This window comes from Triturus cristatus, chromosome 7 (assembly GCF_964204655.1).
Source record: "Triturus cristatus chromosome 7, aTriCri1.1, whole genome shotgun sequence".
Taxonomy (NCBI): domain Eukaryota; kingdom Metazoa; phylum Chordata; class Amphibia; order Caudata; family Salamandridae; genus Triturus; species Triturus cristatus.
Genome location: NC_140590.1, coordinates 56,400,764 through 56,415,467, shown reverse-complemented (window position 1 = coordinate 56,415,467; position 14,704 = coordinate 56,400,764). Strand labels below are relative to the sequence as shown.

Genomic DNA, 14,704 nt, shown 5'->3' with positions numbered 1-14,704 from the left:
ATGTGGTTCAGCCGCACCTGAAGCTGAGGTTGGGGTGGAGGGCGCTGATTTTTTTTAGAAATTGAATAATAGCTTCAAAAGAACCTACTGCAGAGTTTGACTTCCTTGTTGCTCAAATGAGTGTGATTTCTGATATTTGTCTATTTCCATTTACTTCATTCCAGGATTATGCTCGCAAGAAGGTGCCACTCTAAGTGTTACACATCTAGTTGTTGCCTGACTCTCGTAAATCCACTGAATCTATGAAAATGTCACACATAAGCAATCTGAAACATTAGCAGCTATACTCAAATGAGTGTCATTTCTGATATTTATATGATTCCCTCGTCTTCATTGCTTAATTTTGCTAGTGAGAAAGTGTCACTCATAGTCGTTAAAATGTCACTCATAATTACAATGCAAATATGAAAATGTCACACATGGCAATCTGAAACCTTGGCAGCTATGGGGTCCATTCGGGCCCTGTGATGTCAACCACATTCACACTATCCGCTGCATTTGCACAAACACAGCAATCAAGGCAGTCCCCTGGCAGTGGCAATTAAAAAAGCCATGGTGAAGAGTATAACATGGCTTTTAACATACCGGAGTCTTTTGTGTGTCTGCTTATGTTTGTGTATTTGCCTACATTTGTATGCCTGTTTTTTGTAAGAAAAATGGGTGGCACTTTGTGTGTACATGTCTGCTCGGTGACAAAGGTTAATACATAACGTAGTAGAGAGGGTTAGTGGGTGAGTGAGTAAGCAAGGGTGGATGTATGAATGGATGGATGAGTGGATGGATGGATGAGTGAGTGAATGGATGGATGGGTGAAAGAGGGTGGATGATTGGATAAAAGGGCGGATATGGGTGGATAAGTGAAAGATTGGATGGATGAATGAAAGGGAGGGGTGATGGATGAAAAGGTGGATGATGGATGAGTGAAAGGAGGGATTGAGTGAAAGGGTGGATGGAATGAAAGGGTGGATGGTATAAAGGAGTGAAAGGGTTGATGGATAGATGAGAAAAAGGATTGATGGATGAGCGAAAGTGTGGCTAAAGAGATGTCTGAGTGAAATGATGAATGGATAGGGCTAAAGATGGATGGATAGATTTGGATATGAAGGTTGGACAGACGGAATGGTGAAAAACTGAATGATGGATGAAAAACTGAGTAGACAACAGAATGTAAAGAGTAAATGATGGACATCAGCAGGTAAATGGTAGGATGAAAGGATGAATGGATAGATCGATGGAAGAGACAAGAGATATCTTCTGGGGAGGGTCATAATGATTTGCTTCATTTGCTTGGTGCCATAAGAGCTTTGGTTCGAAGTGGGGGTATTTTCAGTTTCTTCCTACTCACATGCCCAATAAATATATAGTATTGTGCCAAACAACAGCATTTAACAGTATGGCATTAAGAAGGTGCAATTATTGCAAAAAAAGGAAATTTTAACATATCGCATTTCTCTTTCATTTTGTGTAATGAGTGAACCTGCTTTGTTTATATACACACAATTATGTGTTTTGTTGTGTGCTGCAACTATTATAGAAGTTGTTAAGTATCATTTTGTCTTGCCCTTAGCCCCGCCCCTGGCCCCGCCCACTCACTACACCTCTAGCTAATTTTAATGAGTACCTGCACTTATTTTTTCCCATTTAAAGCACTGTGTAGGGGAAGTTTCCCTTTTCATTAGGGTCGGGTGGTTCCAGCATAGAAATGTGTTTCCTGAAGGAGCAGTCCGTCCCCCTCAAACCGTTGGACATTTTTTGCATTTTAAGCCTACAAAACGTTGCCTTCTGGACCTGTGGTCACTCCCTGTCGCCTCCACAGTATGAGCCTGTAGACTTCAGCATCTAGAGAGCTGTTGGCAACTCGACCAGAGCGGGCTGAGACTCTTGCAAATGACACAGCCACGTGAGCCGAGCATTGAAGGTGGGTGTGTAGCGCCTTCTGCTGCGGCAGGTTGCTGAGGAATGCCTGGCGCTCGAGGCCTCCGCAGGGTAAACACTTTTATCTCAGCGCTGAACTTTGGCCCGAGTCCTCGCTCAGCTATCCTAGGGCTATTTGCAATGGCACCTTCGCCACCAAGTGTTTTTGTGCTGGTAACAGATGTGTTTTATTGCCCGACAGAACTGTTCCGATTTCATTGGCCTCCGAAGGATGAAAGGCGAATGGGCCCTCCGGGTTTGAAGCTGAGCGCTCATGAGATTCGGAAACAAGTCGTGCACCATTGACAGTGCATGAAAGGCCTCTCTATCAATGCAGCTGTGCTTCAGACGTCTGTGCCATTCCTGCAAGTGCTGCGGCCACCAGCTGTACTCGCTGCTGCTGTAATTCAGGCGTGACCAAACAAGCTTTCACTGCTGACCGAGGGGTTTTGCTGAGAATTTCTACTACAGAAACTTTGTGCTACAAGAATATTGCAGCGAAAAAATGAAAAAACACATTTGAGTGGAACAGTGGGGTCTATCTATAAGATAGTCATGCAGCGCAGCGCAGCGCAGCAAGTCACCTTGCTGCGCTGCATTACTGGGAAAGGGCAGGAATGCGCTGTATTTAAGGCACTACAGCGCATTCATGCCTTTTCCTCTGCTCTCGCACTCTTTTGGCAGCCGAACGCCAGCACAGGCACCCTTCCACCATGGTGCACGGGCGCCTGAATCTCATGCATGATTCGTTTTGTGCAGGAAGCGGAACAATCCTGAGAGGCATAAAGTAACAATGAGAAATAAAGATGTTTTTGCTCGTTATACCTCTCTAGGGAAGGCGTATCTTTTTTGCGGTATTCCCAGGTTTACCAGTTCTGGTAACTCTGGGAATGCTTCAAAAACCATGAGAGTTGCATTGGAACACCCACCACAACGCCCACGGAATGCCTTCCCTGGGCAGAGTGAGGCAACGCATCGATGTGCACTGTGTCGATCTACTCCAGATTTATGGAGTCACTGAGGGGCACCCAAGCGGCCTTGCGTGGCTTCATAAATCTGACTCAAGGTTTGAGCCGCTGCTGCAGGTTGATCCTGAACACGGTTTATCGAAGCCTCACCTGCTTCCCATGAGTCATGACAATATATTCATAAGGCCAGGTTTACTAATCTTCACTCCACTGCTATATACCTTGAAGATGATTTATCTTCAAGGTATACAAGTGCGGTAAACCAATACTTACCCATTTATATACTTACTTTGTTGATATTTTGGTGGTCGATATTTTTGCTGTGATAGTCCTGTAGTGCAATAATTAAATCCCAAACTCAATATACCCTTGTGCCATACCCCTTCTGTTCGTATGGTATAGTCCATTAGATAGTCAGGGACTGATTCACAAAGGGACTCACGGCTCGTAAAATTACGAGTGCGGAGTCTCTGCACTCAGGCAGAGTCTCTGCACTTGGGGCGGAGTCTCTGCACTCAGGGTGGAGTCTCTGCACTCAGGGTGGAGTCTCTGCACTCGGGGTGGAGTCTCTGCACTCGGGACGGAGTCTCTGTACTCAGGATGGAGTCTCTCCACTCGGGACGGAGTCTCTGCACTTGGGGCTGAGTCTCTGCACTGAGGACGGAGTCTCTGCACTTGGGGCAGAGTCTCTGCACTCTGGAGGGAGTCTCTGCACTCGGGGTGGAGTCTCTGCACTTGGGGCTGAGTCTCTGCACTCGGGCGGAGTCTCTGCACTCGGGACGGAGTCTTTGCACTCGGGACGGAGTCTTTGCACTCAGGGCTGAGTCTCTGCACTCGGGACGGAGTCTCTGCACTTGGGGCGGAGTCTCTACACTTGGAACTGAATCTCTCAACTCGGGGAGGAGTCTCTGCACTCGGAACGGAGTCTCTGCACTCGGGGCTGAGTCTCTGCACTCGGGTGGAGTCTCTGCACTTGGGACGGAGTCTCTGCACTCGGGACGGAGTTACTGCACTTGGGGCTGAGTCTCTGCACTCGGGCGGAGTCTCTGCACTCAGGACGGAGTCTTTGCACTCAGGGCTGAGTCTCTGCACTTGGGGCAGAGTCGCTCCACTCAGGGCGGAGTCTCTGCACTAGGGGCGTAGTCTTGGCACTAGGGGCAGAGTCTCTGCACTCGGGTGGAGTCTCTGCACTCGGGACGGAGTCTCTGCACTTGGGGCTGAGTCTCTGCACTCGGGCGGAGTCTCTGCACTCGGGACGGAGTCTTTGCACTCAGGGCTGAGTCTCTGCACTTGGGGCAGAGTCGCTCCACTCAGGGCGGAGTCTCTGCACTAGGGGCGTAGTCTTGGCACTAGGGGCAGAGTCTCTGCACTCGGGTGGAGTCTCTGCACTCGGGACGGAGTCTCTGCACTTGGGGCTGAGTCTCTGCACTCGGGCGGAGTCTCTGCACTCGGGACGGAGTCTTTGCACTCAGGGCTGAGTCTCTGCACTTGGGGCAGAGTCGCTCCACTCAGGGCGGAGTCTCTGCACTAGGGGCGTAGTCTTGGCACTAGGGGCAGAGTCTCTGCACTCGGGTGGAGTCTCTGCACTCGGGACGGAGTCTCTGCACTTGGGGCTGAGTCTCTGCACTCGGGCGGAGTCTCTGCACTCGGGACGGAGTCTTTGCACTCAGGGCTGAGTCTCTGCACTTGGGGCAGAGTCGCTCCACTCAGGGCGGAGTCTCTGCACTAGGGGCGTAGTCTTGGCACTAGGGGCAGAGTCTCTGCACTCGGGTGGAGTCTCTGCACTCGGGACGGAGTCTCTGCACTTGGGGCTGAGTCTCTGCACTCGGGCGGAGTCTCTGCACTCGGGACGGAGTCTTTGCACTCAGGGCTGAGTCTCTGCACTTGGGGCAGAGTCGCTCCACTCAGGGCGGAGTCTCTGCACTAGGGGCAGAGTCTTTGCACTAGGGGCAGAGTCTCTGCACTCGGGTGGAGTCTCTGCACTCGGGACGGAGTCTCTGCACTTGGGGCTGAGTCTCTGCACTCGGGCGGAGTCTCTGCACTCGGGACGGAGTCTTTGCACTCAGGGCTGAGTCTCTGCACTTGGGGCAGAGTCGCTCCACTCAGGGCAGAGTCTCTGCACTAGGGGCGTTGTCTTTGCACTAGGGGCAGAGTCTCTGCACTCGGGTGGAGTCTCTGCACTCGGGACGGAGTCTCTGCACTTGGGGCTGAGTCTCTGCACTCGGGCGGAGTCTCTGCACTCGGGACGGAGTCTTTGCACTCAGGGCTGAGTCTTTGCACTTGGGGCAGAGTCGCTCCACTCAGGGCGGAGTCTCTGCACTCGGGTGGAGTCTCTGCACTCGGGACGGAGTCTCTGCACTTGGGGCTGAGTCTCTGCACTCGGGCGGAGTCTCTGCACTCGGGACGGAGTCTTTGCACTCAGGGCTGAGTCTCTGCACTTGGGGCAGAGTCGCTCCACTCAGGGCAGAGTCTCTGCACTAGGGGCGTTGTCTTTGCACTAGGGGCAGAGTCTCTGCACTCGGGTGGAGTCTCTGCACTCGGGACGGAGTCTCTGCACTTGGGGCTGAGTCTCTGCACTCGGGCGGAGTCTCTGCACTCGGGACGGAGTCTTTGCACTCAGGGCTGAGTCTTTGCACTTGGGGCAGAGTCGCTCCACTCAGGGCGGAGTCTCTGCACTAGGGGCAGAGTCTTTGCACTAGGGGCAGAGTCTCTGCACTCGGGTGGAGTCTCTCCACTCGGGACGGAGTCTCTGCACTTGGGGCAGAGTCTCTGCACTCGGGGTGGAGTCTCTGCACTTGGGGCTGAGTCTCTGCACTCGGGTGGAGTCTCTGCACTCGGGACGGAGTCTCTGCACTTGGGGCTGAGTCTCTGCACTCGGGCGGAGTCTCTGCACTCGGGACGGAGTCTTTGCACTCAGGGCTGAGTCTCTGCACTTGGGGCAGAGTCGCTCCACTCAGGGCGGAGTCTCTGCACTAGGGGCAGAGTCTCTGTACTCCAGCAGAGTCTCTGCACTCAGGACGGAATCGCCACACTGTGCACAGCAGTGCTAAGATTCTGCCTCGAGTTCGGAGGCCACTCACTCGTAATTTTACGAGTCGTAAGTCCCTTTGTGAATCAGGCCCTCAGTTTCTTTCATATCCCCAGAATGCGTCCTCAGCCATCACGCACATCAGTCCTACAACGTGATTGCAAGAAACTGAAGAAATTGAGGAGGGTTATCCAGGCCTTTGCTGAGGTTTTGAGTCAAGATGGGTGGACCATAATCGTTTGTAAATGTACACTACACGCATGCCCGTTTATCCAACTTACATTTTTCCAATAGAAGAATAATTTATTTTTTGCATCTATGATTTCAGCTCTCTGACTGCATTTTGTGCGGTCCCACTCTTGAGGACTTGTTTAAGATGCCTCTCGACTGATTAGGTACAACTCCATTTCCATCTCTTTGAGGTGCACAACTACTCAACTACTTTATATCTCTAATAATGTTGAAGTAACTCCAACAGCCCTTGATCTAGAGACTGACTACATGCTTCTGGACCTACAGTCCTGTCATGAAACAGCTAATCCTGATGATGACCCCATCACAACCTCAAGGGGGCCAAAAGATTGTCAACATTATTTTTTGTTTCAACCAATATAAAATAGTACATTGTTCAAATTGATAAGTATGTGACACACACATGGTGGGCCTTGTGGCTTTGGATCATGACGGTCTGGGCTTTCCTGGGCTCACACCCTCCAAACTATGGTCTAAGGCCTTGGAGAGGGGTGGGGGGCTCCCCTGGGGCTCACTGCATGGGTCCATGTCAGGGGCATTGCCATCAGCAGTGCAGCAGGAGCAAGTGATGCTGGCCAGCAGTTGAATCCATAGGGGACGTAAAACAAACAGGCCAGCAGGGAACCCTGGGGCAGCCAGCCCAGCGGCACGTCCCAGCACGGAGACAGGGAACAACCCCTGTGGAGCGCTGCCAAGGGTCAGCGTTTCTAACACAGAAACTGGGAGGGAGGACTTATGACATTGATATAAAGACTGGCCAACCTATGAGATAGTGGCAGATAAGGAGAAAAGAGCCAAACGAGAAAATAATATGCCCAAGATCAAACAATTTGGTCACATAGAAGAACCAGGACTGCAACACAGGACAGCTTGTTTCAAGGCCCAACTTTCCCTCTATCCACAATCTGTACCTGTTAAAGAACTTATTGGCTTGATTTAGCATAGGGTGTAATGGGATGAAACCCCAAAATGAATTCAGTGAGTTTTGGTACCTCCTGTTTAATCAATTTCTTGGTGAAACCACAAGCGTGCTGGGGTGTTGCGAAGGATAGTGGTAAGCTGGCTGCTATACTGGGGTGGGAGCCCTTGGGATATGGGGTGGAGGGTGAAGGTGGAGTCTGTGTTTCACTTTTCACAGTTAGTTAGGGTCTAGGGATTTGGTTCTTATCGTCAAGGCATACCAGTCATGACTCCGGCCTTGGAATGCTGTGCCATGGGTGTGACCCCCTGGAGATGGCCTTCCTTCCCATGGGCCTCATAGACATAGTCAAGAACTGCAAAGCTCAAGGGAGAGCCACACCTTGGCCTTACAGCACTGGACAATGAGTGCGAGGCCCAGAGGAAGGCCCTTCCTACCTTGGCCCCCACAGTCTTGGTCAGGCACTGTGATCCCCAGGGAAGGGGGCCCCAGGTTTGCCTTTGATTACTTCTGTTGTTCAAAGAATATTTTATACAATAACTTTCCTGTCTACAAAATGATGCAGATGCCCCCCAATTCCCAGTACACCTGTGCACAAAATGCAGCCCATAGTTTGTTGCACCCTGATTTTCAGACTGCACATAACCATCTCCGTCCACCAAAGATCTGCTTTGTTGGTATGAAGAATTAACTGATCATTTGTGCAATGCTAAAAGGCAATCTGAATGCTTGTACTAGACATGAATGATTGACAATGTGCAGTACATAACTTACTGTGTAAGGCTTCTGACCTGGGTTAAACTGATGGCGCATATTGAACAGTGAAATATCAAGTCTTTCAGATTCCCGCTTTATTGATCTACTTAGCTTACTTAGTCTTCAGGGTTCACTGATAGAATATCGACACCCGAAATATCCCCATACACAAATATCGATTCATAAATATCATTAAAAAAAAAATCGATTTACAAAATATCGTTTTTTTTATATATGTAAAAATAATGTTAAATATATTAAATAATAAAATGTGCTTTCAAAAAATTATTTTGATTTAACATGCATTTTAACAAATATAAGAAATAAATGTAATTTAAAAAAAAAATAAACATACATATGTAAAATGTGCTATATATTTACTTTAAAACAAATAATAAACTATTAATTTTAATTTATTTTAAAATGTTATAAATATACAAAAAATAACATGATATTATATATTAAAACATTAAAATATTTATCGGTCTTTAAACTTCAATTTTGCACTCCATTGAGTGCAACAGTAGGGAAAGTGTTGGATAGCGGCGGGGTAAAAATAACGATTCCCATTCCCGTGAGTGCAACAGTAGTGAAAGTGTAGGATAGCGGAGGGGTAAAAATTAAAAATTCCCACTCCAGTGAATGCAACAGTAGGGAAAGTGTTGGATAGCGGAAAAGTAAAAATTACTATTCCCACTCAAGTGAGTGCAACAGTAGGGAAAGTGTTGGATAGCGGAGTAAAAATTACTATTCCCACACCAGTGAGTGCAACAGTAGGGAAAGTGTTGGATAGCGGAGGGGTCAAAATTACTATTGCCACTCCAGTGAGTGCAACAGTAGGTAAAGTGTTGGATAGCAGAGGGCTAAAAATTAATATTTCCATTGGAGTCAGTTCAAAATTAAAAACAAACAACATGTCAAATACAACACAAAAGATTTTAAAAAACAAAAATATAAAACATAAAAATATAAAAAATTTACAAAAGATAAAAAAATTATAATGTTAGAACGATCTAACAAATAGCTAGGAAGATTTGTTTTTAAATTAAAAAATTAATTAAAAACAAATAACTACTTTTAGTACAAATTATTTATAATCAAAAACATTAATTATTACATAAATGTTTATTGCCTACCCTAAACAACACACAATTCACAACACACATCTAAATTTAAAAACAATTATACCTCCATAGTTAACATAATTAACTATCAATTAAAGAAATATAATTAATTAAAAAACAAATTAAAACTGCTAAAAAATTAATTTACTCCCTAAAGGTTACTCCTATAAAACCAGAACCGACACACAAAATAAAAATAAACAATTACCATAAATATTTATGAATTGATGAATTAATGATAATGATCAACAATTGACATATTTAAAGCTTAATTAATTAATTAGCATTCATTAACAAATACATATTAATTAATTATAAGTAAATTACGTTCCACCCTATTCCCCTATAAAACCCACCACACACTCCTAAAAAATTAACACAATTAATAATAATAATTAACACGCAATTAATAAATAATTAACAATAAATTAATTCCCACAGTTAACACTATAAAATATAAATTAAATAAGTATTAATAAATACAAATATTAATACATTTATTATAATTAAATTACTTCCCACCCTATTCCCCTATAATCCACAACCCGCTCCTAAAGAATGACACAATTAACATAATTACCAATTAATTAATTATTAATAATTAACAACCAATTAATAAATAATTAATAATAAATTAATTCCCTCAATTAACACTGAAAAATGTTAATTAAATAAATATTAATAAATAAAAAGTATAAATACATTTTATTATAATTACATTACTTCCCCCCCATTCCTCTATAAACCCACAACCCACTACAGAAATAAAAAATGCAAAATTTGATTAAAATAAAATTTATAACTGCTAAAAATGTAACACATATCAAAAAACAAAAGCAATGCTTATACAAACAAATAGTTCACTTACTTTTCAAATACATATTAAAATACATAACACTAATTAAAACATCGATATTTTAAACAACTATATTTTTGCAGACGACATTAATAACTTCGATAATTTCAAAAACGATATTTCTTACCTCCAAGTCAATATTCTTGACCACGATATTCTTGCTGTTGATAATTCTGCATCACAATATTTCCGATTCAATATTTGTGTATGTCGACATTTAAAACTCGATATTCTGTCTGTGCACCGGTCTTCAGTTCTACCTTCATTTCTCACTTTCAATATTCCCAGGTCTGGATATGAAACAGATATATATTGTGCTGTATTTGTTTGTACACTGCACTTACTCGAACCTTCTTGGTGTTAAAGGGGGTAATAACTAGCTTAAAAAAAGAAAAATAGACGTTAGTGGTCAAAAGGCTAGATTTGGATGGCTTCCCTTAATCTAATTAAAATAGATTCTGAGTGAGTAGCAGCTGGGAGAGAGTTCCACAGTTTGGCAGCAACAATCGAAGTAATCTGAAACTCATACGTAACCGTTATAGTTCCTGGCATAGTTAGTAAGAACTGATTGGTATAACAAAAGGTTGTATCTGGCTGATAAAGTAAATATTTGGGTGGTGGTGATGCAAGATGTTATGAATGATCCTACAGGCTTTGCAGGCAACTCTAGGTCAAATGGGTAGGCAGTGCTTGTTTCTCAGGAATTGTGATGTCCTGTCATGTTTTGAGATTCTAAATATAAGAGAAGACATGGCATTTAGCATGAGTTGAAGTCGGTAGAGGATCTTTTCATGTGTGGCCATAGAAATGGCCTTAGTGTAATCCTCCCTACCTTGAATCAAGACGTTAGCTACTGTTGTCAAGGAGAGGTAAACGATTATTTAAGTGCTTGAGTTTGCCCAGAGCAAATACAGAATATTTTTTTCTGCTGTGTTTCAAGTGATAGATTAGTGTCGAGGTGGATGCTCAGATTGCATAAGATCTTAGTTAAGGATGAGGAGGTTGGCAAAATTCAGGCCCGCAGGCCAGGAAGGAGATGCTTTGAGTGTCAGCAGTGCTTCCATTTTGCTAGGGCTTCTCTTTAGGAGGTTAGAAGACATTCACTAGCATGTTAAGTAAGGAAGTTGGTCAAAGTCTTTCCACCTTGTGCATCTTCACTCTGATTAGACAGGCTCAATATGATTTGAGTGTCATCCTCGTACATATAGAAACTGACTTAAAGGTTTTGTTGGAGAGTGGTTTCAAAAGTAGTGGGGACAAGACTGACCCCTGAAGAACACAACAGTTCAATTGCTTCGGTGTGAAATGAGCAGGTGGTAACTTAATGATCTGCTGACGGTCAGGTAATAATCCATTTGTTGAGCTGGCCACCAACCCCATTTCATCTAAGGTTTTTCAGGATGAATGTTTCATGATATTGAAGGCTGCCGACAGGTTCAAAAGTATCAGTGCCCCAACACCCTTATTATCCACCAGGTGTCACAGGTTTCCAAACCCAATACGATCACCAGATCTGTATTGTGTCCTGGCCAGAATCTGGCCTGAAAGCATCCAAACGATTATTGTCTTTGACCACGATAGTTTTCCAAAGGTTTGCCAAGGAATGTTAGAAAGAAAATTGGCCAAAACGTGTTGATGTTGTGGGTCAAGGGTGGGTTTTATAAAAATGGATTTCATAATGGCATTTTTCCTCTCAATGGGAAAAATACATTGTCCCAAAGAATAGTTAACCAAGTGTCAGAACACGGGCGGTGCACAGTCTAGGGCCCACCCCACGCATCTCCATATTGCGTACCTGCATGTTTCTCCCACTGTGTGCCAAGTCGTGGTGTGGTAAAGTGCGGGTGGCGGGTCCTTCCACCCATTGGTGGTCTCAGTGTTCCTATTTGCGTTAGTATAGGCCACATCCCTTATGAGAGCAATGAGAGCAACGCTAAGGTATGTTGTATTCTATGATGCTGCTCTGCTGATGCCATGATATCACTGTGTCTGGTGCATGCTGAGAATGTTACTGTTCAAAGGTGTAACTCTGTAACTGTTACTGGCTGCTGCTTGGCTTTACTTGGCAGCCTTCAGCTGTGTAGTCTCTCCTTCAATAAATTCAATCTTCAATCAGACCACCTCAGAATTAATTACTACAGATTTCTGATGACGATTTGACTACACCCACAGTGTTAGTCTTTCACTTTCAAGCCTTTCAATTTCCCTGGTCTTCCTTAACTTGGTCTCAAATGGTGTGCCACTTCTCAACTGCTGGATGTCTCATCACCTGCCTTCGTCCTCTCTACTCGTCTGGATGTTCTTTTAAAAGAGCAGTGGTTATCACTCTGACCCTGTGTGGACCTACAGCTCTTCCCATTCACCTAGCCTCCGTGCTTGCCTAAAGACACTATTTATGGTTCCTAGTCCCGCTGTTGTCAACTTACCGGTGGGTCAATTTTTAACCTTTTATTTCTCTCCCTGCTAACTACGGCTGTTTCCGCATGCGCGCCCTGCGCGAGGACATGCACGCGCTTGTACAAGTGCATTCGGGCGTGCACGCTCGCGCTAAAGAACTCTTGTGTTTGTGCACGCTCCCACGTCACGTCCTTCAATCTTTACAGTGCGTTACCAAGGGAATCACCCGCATTGTTTAGTGAGGTCCCATGTCACTTCTATCAGCCCTGCTAGTGCGCTGCCATGATGTCCATGCTCATTGTTTAGCGTGCCTCCTGCTTGACCCTGTTTCTACGGCAACGCTGTGTTTACTCCACGGATCCTTTTCAATACAGCGTCTTCTTCAATATTCTAGCCGCACTCAATCTCAATTTGTTCATCAGCATTTTTCTGCCTTTTACTGCCTGTTATGGATTTCAGTGATTCACACACTTTAGGCTATATTTTGCACATAAGTTGACCAATGTGTGGATCACAGTGATTTGCACAATTTCTACTTACTCTGTTCTGGACTGTTTCTTCTATGTAGATTCCAGTGATTCGCTCACTGTTCCTTCATTGCTTTGTTGTGCATTAACTTTTCTACGTGGATCCTAGTGATTCGCACACTGTTCTTTCAATTTGACATTGTAGTTACATTACTTGTACTTCACTGCAATACTATTACATTGAGGTTTTTTTTGTTTTATCTACTATGGGGCCGATTCCGATCCGAGTCGGAAGGGCACCGAACGCGATCCGGCCGGAAAAACTACGAGCCGTACGCGTGTTTTCCGCCTGACTCGTACAGCTGTACGAGCGAGCAAGTACGATGCGAGCTACGTGAAATTCACCGACCGAGTCATTTCCGGGTCCGAACTGCTCCGTACGTCTCGGTTGGAAGCTAACCATGGCGTGCAATGAATGCTATTCATGACCGAGCCAGTACGATGCACGTGTCGGACAGCCTGTGCGAACCGGAGTGTCCGGCTCGCAAAATGTCCGGGTGGTTGCCTTTGGGTGTCCGCATCGGACCCCCTGTCACCTGCAGCCCTACGACTCGGACACAGGGGGAGACCCATGTGTCCCCCCAACAGAGGCATGTACGGTGCGGATGGCACCGACGCGTGCCCACTGTAGGGGGCGCCCTTGTGCGAGACGCACCCATTCAGTCAATGGGAGCCCATGTACGCGTCGTACGACCAGCTCCCATTGACTTCTATGGGAGTCCGACCGAGTCCGACAACATATGTGCGCATCATACTCGCTCGGTCGGACCATAGGGGTCCGGCTCGGTCAGAAAACACTCCGGATCCGACTCGGTCGGAGTGCTTTCTGACCCGGATCAGCACCTATGTGTACCATGTAATCCATTTCTCCACCTCCATCTTTCCTAGATACCCCAGGAGAACCACCTGATAAATGGGCTATCTGGTTCGATGCGTTCCAAACCTACTTAGGTGCCACCGGAGCCTCAAGGTTTTGTGCTGAGAGGAAAAAGTGCCTACTACTCTATTCTTTAGGCTTTGAGGGCAGGTCAATTTTTAAGCACTTACCAGAGTTGGCTTTTGACGACAATGAAGACTTGGATGAATATCAAGCAGCTGTACGCAAACTCAAGATACGCTTCGACAGACCACCCAGTTTAATGGTTCTGAGGCATACATTTTTTAAGAGGAAGCAAACCGATGGTGAAGACGTTGATGCTTACGTTTCTGTTCTTGGGAAATTGGCTTCAGTATGTATTTTTGAACACTTTACTGAACAACTCATCAGAGACCAGTTTGTCTGTCAGTGCAAGGATAAGCATATTAGGCAGAAACTACTTGCCATGGCGAATCCGTCCCTTGATGAGACACTTACGGTTGCAAAAAGCATCGAAATTTCTCAAGTTTCTCTTAAGGAGCTTGATGCAAAACCCATCAAAAATGTAAATGCTGTTGGAGTATGTAACAAAATAAAACATTGATCTGTTAAGAACAGTGGCAACAACGCCATTAGATTTCAATCTGATGTAACCATCCCAAAAATGTTTATCTCCAATTTGGTAGCCCTCCTCACTCCAAGGGTAATAAATGTCCCGCTACAAATGTTATGTGCAACTTTTGTAAAAAGATAGGTCACTATGCTAAAGTCTGCCTCAAGAAGAAATTCCAAAAGAAAAGTGCAGCTTGTATTGTAGAATCAGATGATGACTCAGAGCCTGAAATCATTTCTGTTGTTCTAGATGATATTTCCTCTAGCAATGTTATGGGTGAACCCCTAACTGGTAATCATTCTCTATGTGTTGACCCCATTGTTGAAATACTGGTTGGAGATAAGAAACTCCAACTGTTAGTGGACTCTGGCGCCAGGATTACTATGATAACTCAAAAGTTGTTCACCAAAACATGGGGTGACAGGGAATTATTACCTCCTGCCCGTTCCCCTGTCTCCTATGAGGAACATAAAATTGAACTTTTGGGTTTCATT

General features: G+C 45.2%; 1 pseudogene; it reads right to left on the bottom strand.

Annotated features, from left to right (window-relative positions):
• Window positions 1–2,242: 2,242 nt before the first annotated feature.
• Window positions 2,243–14,042, bottom strand: LOC146808795 (uncharacterized; annotated as a pseudogene).
• Between the last annotated feature and the right edge of the window lie 662 nt (window positions 14,043–14,704).